Here is a 15165-nt window from a genome sequence, read left to right on the forward strand (position 1 = left end):
TTGATGAATGTAGCAATAGTTCATTATTTTTCTTTATTACATGGTGCTCTATAATATAAATAAACTCTGATTGTTTATTCATTCTATTGTTTATGGACATTTCAGTCATTTCCAGTTTCCAGCTATTATGAACAATATTACTTGTTACTATGAAAATTCTTACTTGTTCTTTGGAGATATATATATATATACACACACACATGTTTAAGGGTATCTAGCTAGGAATGGAATTGCTGAGTTATAGGGATAGACATATTCAAATTTGATAGATATTCCTAAACTCTTTTCTGAATTGCTTGTACCAAAATTCTCACCACCTGCTCACGAACACTTGGTATTGTCAATTTTTCATCTTCACCATCCTAGGTTAACATCATTATGGTTCTATCTTTCACATTTAAATCATTAAGGGGAGCCTGGGTGGCTTAGTCGGTTAGTCATCCAACTCTTGATTTCAGCTCAGGTCATGATCTCACAGTTTGTAGGAGTGAGCCCCGTGTTGGGCTCTGCACTGAAATCATGGAGCCTGCTTGGGATTCTCTCTCTCTCTCTCTCTCTCTCTCTCTCTCTCTCTCTGCTCCTGCCCACTCTAAATAAATAAACAAACAAATAAATAACTTTTTAAAAATTGAAATCAATCTAGAATTGATTTTAGATTGTTTATGGTATGAGGTAGAGATCAAAATGCATTTTTCCATATGACAAACCTATCACTGAATCACCGTTACTGACGATACTATTCTTTCCTACATAATGCTGCACTGTGAGCTTTGTCACCAAACCCTCAAGTACTCTGTTTCAAGCATCTGTATTTTGTTTTATTGTAGTTTAACAATAAGTCTTGATATCCAGTAGGGTAGGTTCTCCAACCCCTTTCTTTTTCTTCTTAAAGACCATGGTGATTATTCTTGGCCCTTTGCATTTCCATATAACTTTAGAATTGGCAAGGTGCTGGGGTGGCTCAGCCAGTTGAGCGTCAGACTCTTGATTTCAGCTCAGGTCATGATTCCACAGTCCTGGGATTGAGTCCCAAGTTGGGTTCTGTGCTGAGCATGGATCCTGCTTAAGATTCTCCCCCTCTCTCTCTCTTTCTTTCTCTCTCTCCCCCTCTCCCTGGCTCGTGTCAATTTCTACCAAAAAAATCTACCCAGAATTCTATTTGTGATTATATTCAACCTATATATTAATTTGGGAAGAATGGCATCTATACAACATTGAGTCTTCCATCCCTTAATGTCTATATATAATACAAATATAGGTGTAGATACATAGGTATATCTCTCCATTTCTTAGGTCTTTATGTTATTTTGGTAATCATTTATCATTTACTATGTGGAAACTGGTACATTTTTAATTAACTATTTTGTTAAGTACCTACTTTTTCTATCCTACTGTTTATTACTAGAATTGATTTTCCTTTACTGGCCTTATGTCCAGCAATCCAACAACATTGCTAATTTCACTTTTATTTCCAATAGATTGTAAATCATTTAAAATTTTTCTATCTCCACAATCAAGTCATCTGGGTATACCAACAGTTTTATTTATTTTCCTTTTTAATATCTTTTAGTTCTTTTCCTTCTCTACTTCCACCAGTTAGAACATCTGGTATAATATTGAACAGAAATGCTGAGAGTAGACATCTTTATTTTGTTCCTGATCTCAGGGGGAAATTTTTCAACATTTCACAAATATAATATCTGTTGTACATTTTCTATATTCACCTTTTATCAGATTAAGGAATTTCCTTTATAGTAATAATTTGATGAGAGATTTTTATCTTTTAAATTATGAATGAATGTTGGAATTGGTCAGGATTTTTCTGCATCTAATGAAATGCTCATGGCTTTTCTATTACCCATACCACATATTATTATCTTTGTTAATGTGGTGAAGAACATTCATTAATTATTAAATGCTAAACCAAACTTGTATTCCTGAAATAAACCCAGTTTGGTTGTGCTATTATCTTTTTATCTTACATTGAATTTAATTTCTAACATTATATTTAGGATTTTAAAATCTATATTAATGAGAGAAATTGCCCTCTTATATGCCCAGCACCCCTTTTTTAACATCCCTGTCAGGATTTGGGTACCAAAATTCTGCTAGCTTTACAAAACAAGGTGGGAAGTATCCCTATTTTTTATTCTCTAGAAGAATTATTTTAGGTGTTATTTCATCTTTAAATGATTAAAACCATTCACCAGTGAAGCAATCTGGTTCTGGTTTTGTTTGTTTGTTTTTGTTTTTGTTTTTTGGTGGGGAGGGAGTAGAAGAGGAAAGACATTTTAATAGTAGATTCTATTTTAAAAATAAATATAGAATTGGAGCACCTAGATGGCTCAGTCAATTGAGCATCCAACTTCAGCTCAGGTCATGATTTCATGGTTCATGGGTTCAAGCCCTACATTGGGCTTTCTGCAGACAGCTCAAAGAAACTTATAAATAAATAAATATTTAAATTTTCTATTTCTTCTATAGTCAGTTTTAGTAACTTGTATTTTTCAAGGAATTTGTCAGTCTCATCTAAATTTCAAATTTATTGGGATAAAGTTATTCATAATACCCGCTTATTCTCTTTTTAATGATGGCAGGAACTTTATTCCTAAAACTGGTGTTTTCTCTCTTTTTAGTTACTAGGTTTATCAGTTTAATTAACTGTTACAGATTACCAGCTTTTGGCACTTTGAGTTTGATATCCTGTTCTGATTTCTTTTTACTTTCAAATTATTTTTAAGTTTATTTATTTTGAGAGAGAGAGAGAGAGAACACAAGCAGGGGAGGAACAGAGAGATGGGGAGACAGAGAATTCCAAGCAGGCTCTGCGCTATCAGTGCAAAGCCTGACACAGGGCTTGAACTCACAACCATGAGATCATGACCTGAGCTGAAACCAAGAGTCAGATGCTTAACAGACTGAACTACCCAGGTGCCCTTCCTCTTCTAATTTCTTGGCTGAAATCTTAGATAATTAATTTCAGCTATTTTCCCCTTATACATGTGTTTAAGGACATAAATATCTCTCTAAACACCACGTCAGCTACATTCCCTGAGTTTTAATACACCACACCATCGTTATTATTATTTAATTCAAAATATTTTCTAATTTCTGTTCAAAGTCTACTTTGGTCCATAGGTATTAAGAGTGTGTTGCTTAAGGAAACAATCTCTTTGACCTCAACCGCAGCAATTTCTTACTTGACACATCCCCAAAGACAAGGGAACCAAGAGCAAAAATGAACTATTGGGACCTCATCAAGATTAAAAGCTTCTGCACAGCAAAGGAAACAATCCATAAAACTAATAGGCAACCAACGGAATGGGAAAAGATAGTTGCAAATGACATATCAGATAAAGGGAAAATATCCAAAATCTATAAGGAACTCACAAAACTCCACACCCAAAAAACAAACAACCCAGTGAAGAAATGGGCAGAAGATATGAACAGACACTTCTCCAAAGAGGACATCCAGATGGCCAACAGACACATGAAACTGCTCAGCGTCCCTCCTCATCAGGGAAATACAAATCAAAACCACACTGAGATACCACCTCGCACCAGTCAGAGTGGCTAACATGAGCAAATCAGGAGACTATAGATGATGGCGAGGATGTGGAGAAACGGGCACCCTCCTACACTGTTGGTGGGAATGTAAACTGGTGCAGCCCCTCTGGAAAACAGTGTGGAGGTTCCTCAAAAAAATAACAATAGAACTCTCCTAGGATGCAGCAATAGCACTCCTAGGAATTTACCTGAGGGATACAAGAGTGCTGATGCATAGGGGCACATGTACCCCAATGTTCATAGCAGCACTCTCAACAATAGCCAAAACATGGAAAGAGCCTAAGTGTCCCTCAACGGACGAATGGATCAAGAAGATGTGGTTTATCTATACGATGGAATACTATATGGCAATGAGAAACAATGAAATATGGCCATGTCTAGCAACATGGATGGAACTAGAGGGTGTTATACTGAGTAAAATAAGTCAGGCAGAGAAGGACAGATACCATATGTTTGCATGTATAAGAGGATTAGGAGGAACTTAACAGAGGACCATGGGGGAGAAGAAGGGGAAAAATAGTGGGGGAGAGGGTGGGAGGCAAACCATGAGAGACTCTTAAATGCTGAGAACAAACTGAGGGCTGATGGGGGGTGGGGTGGAGGGGAAAGGGGAAATGGGCATGGAGGAGGGCACTTGTGGGGGTGACCAATGGGTGTTATATGGAAACCAGCTTGACAATAAACTATTTTTAAAAAGAGTTTGTTGCTTAAATCCAAACATTTGGACATTTTCTAGTTATCTTTTTATTATACTGTTTGTTATTATATAATTATTTAAAATCGAATAACTGGGACCTTAGGAAATATACTGTTAATTATTGTGATGGTCATGCTTGGATCATGGAGTCTGCCCTTAGCTGTACATTAGGAAAGTGAGAAAAAGGGGGCGCCTGGGTGGCTTAGTCGGTTAAGCGTCCGACTTTCGCTTAGGTAGTGATCTCGCGGTTCGTGGGTTCGAGCCCCGCGTCGGTCTCCGTGCTGACTGCCAGCTCGGAGCCTGGAGCCTGTTTCAGTCTGTGACTCTCTCTCTCTCTGACCCTCCCCTGTTCACGCTGTCTCTCTCTCTCCTAGAAATAAATAAAAACATTAAAAAAAAAAAAAAAAGAAAGTGAGAAAAAGGACTTTGTGGTTTGAGCAAATTGAAAGAGAGGGCTGGCATCAGAACCTCTGATCCACTACACTGAGGTTTTATCACAGGAGAGGCAATGGCCTTTCAATAGCAGAGAGGAGTCATCAGAACTAACCCCTTGAGGCTGAGTAACAACTCCTGGGTTCCTGCATTTACCATTACATAGGGACCTAGAAAAGGAAAGAATTTTCATCATAAGCCAGATAGATGTTTGGAGTCATTACTGTAAACATTACTCCAAACATTGCTACTAAAAATATGTGACCTTAAGTTATTCTCAAGGCTGGTGAAACAGGATATAGCATTTTTCATTTGATATCATATTTCACTTGGTTTTTAGGAGACAAGAATATAATTTGGTTTCCCTAATGTGATTATTATATCCATTGCTAAGATTTTCTTACCACTTACTATGGGCCAGAGACATTTCTAATCATTTTACCTCTATTATTTCAATCAGTTCTCATGTCTATTATTATCCCCATTTTCAACTGAAGAAATGAAGGCACTGTGATACTAAATAACCTGCCCAAGGTCATTCAGCTGGTGGTGGAGCCTGGATTTAAACTCTGAATGTCTGGAACTATGCCCCCTAACCACTATGCATGATAATAACAGCTTATTTGGAGTTTTCTAGGTATCAATGACATTTTAAGCAATTCATTTAAGTATATGAACCCACTTAATCTTTGCAGTTACTTTATAAGTAGATATTTTACTACCATGCTATGGCTCAGTAACTTGCTGAAGATCACAGCTAGTAAGTGAAAGAGCTGAGATTCAAAGTGGACAGTCAGGCTACAGTCTTTGTCTTCACCACTAAATAATACGGCCCCCAAACTATATTGATTTATTGAGGACACAGCCAATCAGAAGACATGAATAGACATTCTTCCAAAAAGACATACATGGTTGGCCAGCAGACACATGAAATGATGCTCAACATCACTGATTGTCAGTGAAATACAAATCAAAACTACAATGATATACCACCTCACACCTGTCAGAATGGCTAAAATCACCAACACAAGAAACAACAGGTGTTGGCAAGGATGTGGACAAAGGGGAACCCTCATGCACTTTTTCCTCAAAAAGGTAAAAATAGAACTACCCTATGGTCCAGCAATTGCACTACTAGATATTTACCCAAAGAATACAATACTAATTCAAAGGGATACATGTACCCTGATCTTTATAACAGCATTATCTATAATAGCAAAATTACAGAAACAGCCCAAGTGTCCATCAACTGAAGAATGGATGAGAAAGATGTGGTGTGTGTGTGTGTGTGTGTGTGTGTGTGTAGTATTTTCACTTAATTGCCTTATGTACTGATTATGTTGTATATATATTAACTATATATTATATATAATATATATACACATAATGGAAGATTACTCAGCCATAAAAAAGAACGAAATCTTGCTATTTGCAATGACATGGATGAGCTAGAGAGTATTATGCTAAGTGAAATAAGTCAGAGAAAGACAAATACCATGATTTCACACATTGCAGAAACAAAACAAATGTTATAAGAAACAAAACAAATAAGCAAGGGGGAAGAAAAGGGGGGAGGAGGTAAGCCAGAACTGGACTCTTAACTATGGAGAACAAACTGATGGTTACCTGAGGGGGGAGGGGGGATAGGTGAAATAGGTGATGGGGACTAAGGAGTGTACTTGTGGTGAGCACTGGGTGTTGTATAGAAGTGCTGAGTTACTATATTGTACACCTGAAACTGATATTACACTGTATGTTAACTAACTAGAATTTGAATAAAAACTTAAGAAAAAAAAGACACCAGCCAGGGTCAAACACATCAGTTCACATATATTATCAAATTAACATTCACCTAGGTTTGGTAATTATGTCAGGAATGACGAGACACTTATTTCTGAATGGATGCTTTGCTCATAAAAAAGTTCTCCATAAAGTTCTTTCCAATTTTTAAAATTTAAAAATATAATCCATATGCATCATAGAGATAACCTGCAAACAATAATGTTTAGGACAAAAATCGCTTTGCAAAAATACACATATTTTTTTAGTTTGAATTTGATCCCCCAAAACAAGACTATTACAACAAAGATCAGCTGAGGGAAAGGAAACTTCAATTTGCCTCAAGTTATGCACAACAGGTTATTTTTTCCGTGGTTGCAACCTGAATTATTAAAGTTTAGAAGTTAAACGTTAATGTTAAACCACTCAAGGACTTCATAAATATGCTGTAGTAACAAGGCTTATTCAGTATTAGTGCCACATGAAGGGGAAAGGTCCATTTTCATCCAAGTCCACAGACAAGGTCACCTAATAACCCACTCAGCTTAATGACAGCAAAGCCAGACAATCCTCTTCCCACACATCACATTTCTTCAACTGCTTAGTGAATTATGTAGTAATTGGAGTCCTTCACTTGCTTTTAAGTATTAGTGCACCACAATTTTAGGTATAGGACTTTAAGTCCTTTCTCTAATCACATTTGACTGAAGTAATAATAGTTCTGTACTAACTTTCACCTTTGATCTTTGGGGTGTGTTCACTATACCCATTTGTTAACCACACAGGATAGGCTTTTCCGAAGCAAGAATTAATACGGACTCAAACTGATTTTATGGAAAAGTCATTCCAGGAAGTAATTTGATATCAGAGGTTTAACTGAATACAATAATGACATTTTCTTTCAAAGATCTAAATGGTCTTTTGGATATCTATTGCATGCAAATCTGTAGAACCTTTTAGACATAAGTCACTCTTATTTTGTTTTTAATAGCATGTGAACATTTGTGCTAATGGAAGCACTGGTCACTTATTCTGGAATAAGTTTTGGAAAGGACATTCTTAATAGAAAGGACCTCTATAACATCAGTGCAGTTTTAGCAAAGAAAATACTACAGGCTATAAAGCCGGAATACAGTACAATCAGTACAAAGGCAAGTAAGTGAAACTACTCCATGTGGCTTCCTAAGCAGAAAAAGAAAATAATCAGTTCCAAAGAATTCTTCTCAATATGTCACAAAATGAAGGTCAAAGCAAATTGTTAAAGTCTGAGAAATAAAAAACCAGCAGAATGTAAAATATAACACACTACAGAAACTGGCACCATGGCAATAGCCAGAAATGCTTCAAGCGAAAAAAAAAAAAAAAGCCTTTAAATAATTGTTATGGGCTAAATGTGGACCCCAAAATTCATATGTTAAAGCTTCAACTCCAAATATGATGATATTTGGAGATAGGGCTTTGGAGAATAATTAGGGATAGATGAAGTCATGAGGGTGGGGCCCTGGTCTTATGAGATTAGTGCGCTTGTAAGAAAAGACACCAGAGGGAGGCGCCTGAGTTGGTTAAGCATCCAATTTACGCTCAGGTCATGATCTCATGGTTTGTGAGTTTGATATCTGCATCAGGCTTTCTGTTGACAGCTAAGAGCCTGGAGCCTACTTCAGATTCTGTATCTCCCTCGCTTTCTGCCCCTTCCCCCCATAATAAACATTCAACATTTTTTTAAAAAGAAGAGACACCAGAGAGCAAGTGTTTGCTCACTGGTGCGTGGTTACATGCTCTCTCTCTCTCTCTCTCTCTCTCTCTCTCTCTCTCTCTGTCTCTCTTCCCATGAGGATACATCAAGAAGGTGGTTGTCTGCAACCTTGGCCTACACCCTGATCTTGGGCTTCTGAGCCTCTGAAATGTGAGAAAATAAATTTCGTTGTTTGAGCCACCCAGTCTATGGTACGTGTTAAGGCAGCTGACCTAATACCATTGCTAAAAACTACCTTTACTTTGTTTCAATAGACACAAAGTGAAACTGCTATATCTCAGAAATTGTGATTCTGTGTGTACTAAAGAGAAGCCTGCTTTTTCTTCATCAGTTGTGGTACCTAAAAATAGGAATAAATTATATCTTAGTATGCCCAAATTTGTCACAATCAATATTCACTTATGTCTAAAATATGCCAGTAAAAGTAATGACTTAGTAACCCAGAAAAGTTCAAGTAGTCCCAACAAGATGCCAAAATCTTATCCGCCTATAGCTGTAAGATATGTTCCAGCTCTGAAATCTTGTGATTTTGTTTCAACTTTAATTTCAGTAATTTTAAGAATGGATTTTCTTCACTCAAAATGTATAACATCTGAACATTTTCATGGAAATAAGTTGTAAGAACTGGGAATTATAATACTTCTCCCTCATTTTGCATACAGGATCATTTTAATTAACAGGACAGCTTTACATTATGTTCAAATACTGGAGTCTTATTCTGGAACTTCCATCTTGGATACCTCATTATAAAAACATCATATCAATGTCAGTTAAGTGCATGAAAGAGTCATTGTCATCAGGCTGCCCTCCTGGCCAGTCTTATCCCCTCATCTGTGATATATAATTACATAGCAGTACTGGAACTAGAAAAGAATAGAATGTGTTTCTCATTGCTATGCCGAAACAGCCAAGGAAAAGTCCTTCTTAGCACTGGCAGATCAGGGCAATGGCCAGTGATACACAAAGAATAAATGCAAGTGTGTGCCTGATTTAATTCATACAAGATGGGTCTTTAATATTCTAGATCACTAAGATTCTTTGTTTTTGTTTTGTTTTAAATATCAATACTAATGAGAGATGGGAGGGTATAAGAAAAAAGTAGATAAGTTAGATCTTAACATTTACAAATTTGTGAATGAATAAATGCAGTTAACTTTAGGTTTCTGTTAAGTTTTCAATATATTCAAAAGGACCTCAGAGAATTTTTTTCCATGTATTAATTTTAAGGTGTCTTACACATAACATGGGGTCATTAAACGTAACTGACTGAGTTGTTGGGGAAAAAATGCATGCTGGGATGGAGCCCAACAAAATGAAAACAATGAACACAAAGTATCTTGTACCTCTGACCCAAGACCTAGATGCCAGTCCCAAAGTTCATTTCTACCTTTAGGCAAAGCCAGGAATCCATTCCAATTACTTGCCTGCTGAGAATTTCTCCAATTCATTTTTCACTCTTGTAGGCTAACTCTTGCCAATCCTTCAATTACTGTTGTGAAACTAAGTGATCTGCTTATGCAGCAGGCTAGGCACCAGAAGGGTTAATGTTGTGAGGGGAGGAAAGAGTTTTAAAACACTGCTCATAGTTTCAGTTCTTTTTAAAATTTTTTTTGATATTTATTTATTTTTGAGAGAGAGAGAGATGTTAATTTATTTTTGTTTATTTATCTTTATACAAATAGGGGAAGGGTAGAGAGAGTGAGGATGGGGGTAGGGGTGGGGACAGAGGATCCAAAGCAGGCTCTGTGCTGATGGCAGAGAGCCAGGTGTGGGCCTTGAACTCATGAACTCTGAGATCATGACCTGAGCTGAAGTCAGATGCTTAACCATCTGAGCTACCTAGGCACTCACATAGTTTTAATTCTATGCAATTTTATAATTCAGTCAAGAAGACAGAATATACAAATGTTAAAATTATTGAAGCACATTTACAAAATAACATGAAATTTTAAATGATATATAACTCAGATGCATAAATGCATAAGAATTAATGTGCAAAGAACCTCCTTCCCCAATAAAAGGGTGAATAAATGAGCCATGGATTAGAATTTTAAAGGTTGCAGGGGCTGTGGACTGACATAAAAGAAGAGAAAGAGCACTAAAAGTTAAAATATGCACTGATAAAACATTTCAGAATGTATTAAAATTCATATTTGCTTAAATATATATGAGCTAACTGTTGGCTATTTAACTATTCAAGAAACACCTGTTGAGCACCTGCTAATTTCCAAGTATTCGTTCATTCACTTGTTTATTCAACACATAGTTTATACTGCCTGTTGTGTGTCAGCAGCTAGAAACAGGCAAGACAGGGTTATTCCCCAACCACACTTGAAATCCAAGGGGAGGTATAATATGGTGATTTGTAAGAAATATATATGTATGTGTTTTATACATATGACGTATGTATGTATGCATATATGTATGTATGTATGAATCTATGTGTTTGGTCATACAGACAGCCAAAATATATTTCTCATATATATCTGGTCTTATTTAAGCATGGAAGTAATATGATCATATTTGCATACTTTAAAACATTTTCCTTTTATTGATGATGAAAAATGAATCACAAAGGAGCGATCCAAGGGGGCCATTTAGGAAGCTGGTGGCTAACATCCCAACAGGAAATAGATAATGATGGATAAGAGGATGAATAAACATGGCAAACTCAAGGCATACTTAGAAAGTAGGATAAGTATTTCCTAAGTATTCTTGACTTAAGATGATTAAGACAATAAGAAAGGTAATTCTAGGGGCGTCGGGGTGGCTCAGTCTGTTGAGCATCTGACTCTTGATTTCAGTTTAGGTCATGATCCCATGGTTCATGGGACCAAGCCCCAAATTAGTCTCTGTGTGAGCTTGCTTGGGATTCTCTCTCCCTCATTCTCTGCCCCCCCTCCCCTCTCAAAGTAATACTGAAAAATAAAACCAAAACGGGAGGTGTCACCATCCCAGACTTTAATCTCTACTACAAAGCTGTCATCATCAAGACAGTATGGTATTGGCATAAAAACAGACACATAGACCAATGGAACAGAATTGAGAACTCAGAAGTGGACCCAAAAGTATACAGCCAACTGATATTTGACAAAGCAGGAAAGAATATCCAATGGAAAAAAGACAGCCTCTTTAACAGATGGTGTTGGGAGAACTGGACAGCAACATGCAGAAGAATGAAACTAGATCAATTTCTCAAACTGTACACAAAAATAAACTCAAAATGGATAAAGGACCTGAACGTGAGACAGGAAACCGTCAAAACCCTAGAGGAGAAAGCAGGAAACAACCTCTTTGACCTCCACCGCAGCAACCTCTTACTTGACACATCCCTCAAAGCAAAGCAATCAAGAGCAAAAATAAACGATTGGGACCTCATCAAGATTAAAAGCTTCTGCACAGCAAAGGAAACAACCCACAAAACTAATAGGCAACCAACAGAATGGGAAAAGATAGTTGCAAACGACATATCAGATAAAGGGTTGATATCCAGAATCTATAAGGAACTCACCAAACTCCACACCCAAAAAACAAACAACCCAGTGAAGAAATGGGCAGAAGAGATGAAGAGACACTTCTCCAAAGAGGACATCCAGATGGCCAACAGACACATGAAACAATGCTCAGCATCCCTCCTCATCAGGGAGGAGGTGATACCACCTCACACCAGTCAGAGTGGCTAAAATGAGCAAATCAGAGAACTCTAGATGCTGGCGAGGATGTGGAGAAATGGACACCCTCCTACACTGTTGGTGGGAATGTAAACTGGTACAGCCCCTCTGGAAAACAGTGTGGAGGTTCCTCAGGAAACTAACAATAGAACTCCCTTATGACCCAGCAATAGCACTGCTAGGAATTTACCCAAGGGATACAGAAATGCTGAGGCATAGGAGCACATGTACCCCAATGTTCATAGCAGCACTCTCCACAATAGCTAAAACATGGAAAGAGCCTAAGTGTCCATCAACAGATGAATGGATCAAGAAGATGTGGTTTATCTATACCATGGAATACTACATGGCAATGAGAAACAATGAAATCTGGCCATGTGTAGCAACATGGATGGACCTTGAGGGTGTTATACTGAGCGAAATAAGTCAGGCAGAGAAGGACAGATACCATATATTTGCACGTGTAGGAGGATTAGGAGGAACTTAGCTGAGAACCATGGGGGAGAAGAAAGGGGGAAATGGTGGGGGAAAGGGAGAGAGGCAAACCATGAGAGACTCTTGAATGCTGAGAAACAAACTGAGGACTGATGGGTGTGGGGGGAAGGGGGAAGATGGTCATGGAGGAGGGCACTTGTGGGGATGAACACTGGGTGTTATATGAAAACCAATTTGACAATGAACTATTTGTAAAAAAATAAATAATTAAAAATAAATAAAAAGGGACACCTAGGTGGCTTAGTCGGTTAAGCGTCCTACTTTCGCTTAGGTCATGATCTCGCGGTTCATGGGTTTGAGCCCCGTGTCGGGCTCTGTGCTGACTGCCAGCTCAGAGCCTGGAGGCTGTTTCAGAGTCTGTGACTCCCTCTCTCTCTGACCCTCCCCTGCTCACGCTGTCTCTCTCTCTCTCTCCTAGAAATAAATTTAAAAAAACGTTTAAAATAAATAAATAAACATGAAAATTTTTTAAAAAAAGAAAGGTAATTCCAAATCCTGAACTGAATGACTACATTAACAGTGATGTCATTTACTGAGAAAGGAAATACTGAAGAACAGTTTTGGGGATAAAGTTTGATGATACTGAGTTTAATTTTCAACAAGCTCAGTTTGGATTGTAACACTGCATTAGATGCAAAATGAGGCATTGTGTCTGACCTCGAGGGCTCATAGTATAGGAGAAAAATAATTAACACCTTTTTGTAATTTAACATAATGAAAGACTAAACAGAGATGGGCAGAATGTTGAGTTAATCAAGACAGGTGAGGTTACACCGTGGTAATGAAACACCAATCTCAGTGAACCAACAAAAGTTTGTTTCTTGCTTATATGAATTCTAATGCAGTTGCAAAGGACTTTCTAGAGCAGCTCCCCCAATGTGGTGTGTTTGGGCCATTTCCATCTTGTGGTTCTGCCATCTAGTCAAAATTCCTCCATGGTTTCCTAGGGGAAAAAGAAAGTTGGAAGGTCATGCAGCAACTCTTCAGTGTTTTGGACCAGAAGTGGCACCTCTCACTTGTACTCATAGCTCTTTGATCAGAAGAAGACATGTGGCTCTACCTCATTAGTCAGGAGATGAGAAATGTAGGGCATCAGGAGATCATTCGCTGGGGAGGAGGAGTTTCTGCCATGGTTCTGAAATGAGAGTGATTAAATAGGGAAGTCAAGAAATCCTTCATAGGAAGGCGACATTTGTGCTGGGATTTGAGAGAAGTCTATGAGTTGGCCTTGTAATAAATTCAGACGAAAAAATCTGCAGACCAAGGGAACATCACAGGCAAGGACAGTGAAGCATGAAAGAGCTTAAGATGTTGGAGATGTTTGGGGAATGGCAAGAAAGAACTTGTAGGGGCGCCTCGGTGGCTTAGTCGGTTAAGCGTCCGACTTTCACTTGGGTCATGATCTCGCGGTTCGTGGGTTCGAGCCCCGTGTCAGGCTCTGTGCTGACTGCCAGCTCAGAGCCTGGAGCCTGTTTCAGTCTGTGACTCCCTCTCTCTCTGACCCTCCCCTGCTCATGCTGTCTCTCTCTCTCTCCTAGAAATAAATAAAACATTTAAAAAAAATTAAAAAAAAGAAAGAAAGAACTTGTAGTTAGCATAGAGGGGTTTAAGGAAATAGAAGAAAATAGGTGATTATAAAGATTGGGGAGTGCATGAATATCTTACTAAGGATGTTGTAGTCTGATCTGTAGGCAAGGGTGATCCATTAATGGTTTTTAGGTTAATAACTTTATCAGATTGGGGACGAAGAATGACTAGGAAGAAGTGAAACTGGAGGCAGGAAAACCGTCTATAAGACCATTGCATAGTCCACAAGAGGCTCAAACTTTGGAAGAGGCAATGGAGATATGTCTACTTAGAAAATAAAATGAGCAGAACTTGGAAAACCATTGACATGTGAGGGTGAGGGAGGAGGAGCTATGAGAACAAATCTGAAGTTTCTAGCTTGGTCATTTCAATGGATGGTGAAGCCATGGACAGAGGTAGGGAAAGCAGTCACTGAAACATATTGAAGAGTAAAAATAACTTTTCTGTAGTTAAAAAAAAAAGGTCAAGACTCTAAGATCATCCTTTGTTGAAGGTTGTTTACGAAGAGCTAATCTAGAACTACACTGTAATAATATTTTTCTTTTAAAAAAATCTTTGTCTAGGGAAACACTGAAGAAGTAGACTTTGTTATTAGCTAAAACCACCTCCCTCTTTGAATCTTCGCACAGTTTCTATTGCCTACTAGATCCTATGTGCTTGGAGCATGGAAGCATCTGGAGCAGCCACATTTCCTTATACAAGCCAAAACAAGTTAACTCATCTCTGGCTTATCTCATATCCGCCCTGTAGATCTCATGGGAGGATATAGCCCTTATTACTAAAATAATGTGTAGAAAACAAAAATAGCATGGAAAGAAGTTTCTGAACATGATCTTTATAGTTGCTTTTCAAAACCATGTACTCCTAAAGTTAACATAAGTTAATGTTTTCTGTTTAAATATTGCTTGGGTTTTGATCAAGATCTTTTTTTTTTTTGTATCCTTATGAGAATTCATTTAACTTCAGGGGAATCTTTTTTTAATAAGAAAAGAAACTGTGAGAATCTGTTTTTTCCTCTACTGACTGACTTTATAACTTGTGAGCCACTTGACCTTTTGACAATCAAGCTCTTGATTGTGAAACAGAATAATAATGTTTAACTCTCCTGTGAGAATGTTATTGAGACTTATTCAATCAAAGCTTTAAAATACGATTGTACCCTTAGGTGAAATGTATTCATA

Source organism: Hyaena hyaena, unplaced genomic scaffold (assembly GCF_003009895.1).
Source record: "Hyaena hyaena isolate Hyena2069 unplaced genomic scaffold, ASM300989v1 scaffold_439, whole genome shotgun sequence".
Lineage (NCBI taxonomy): Eukaryota > Metazoa > Chordata > Mammalia > Carnivora > Hyaenidae > Hyaena > Hyaena hyaena.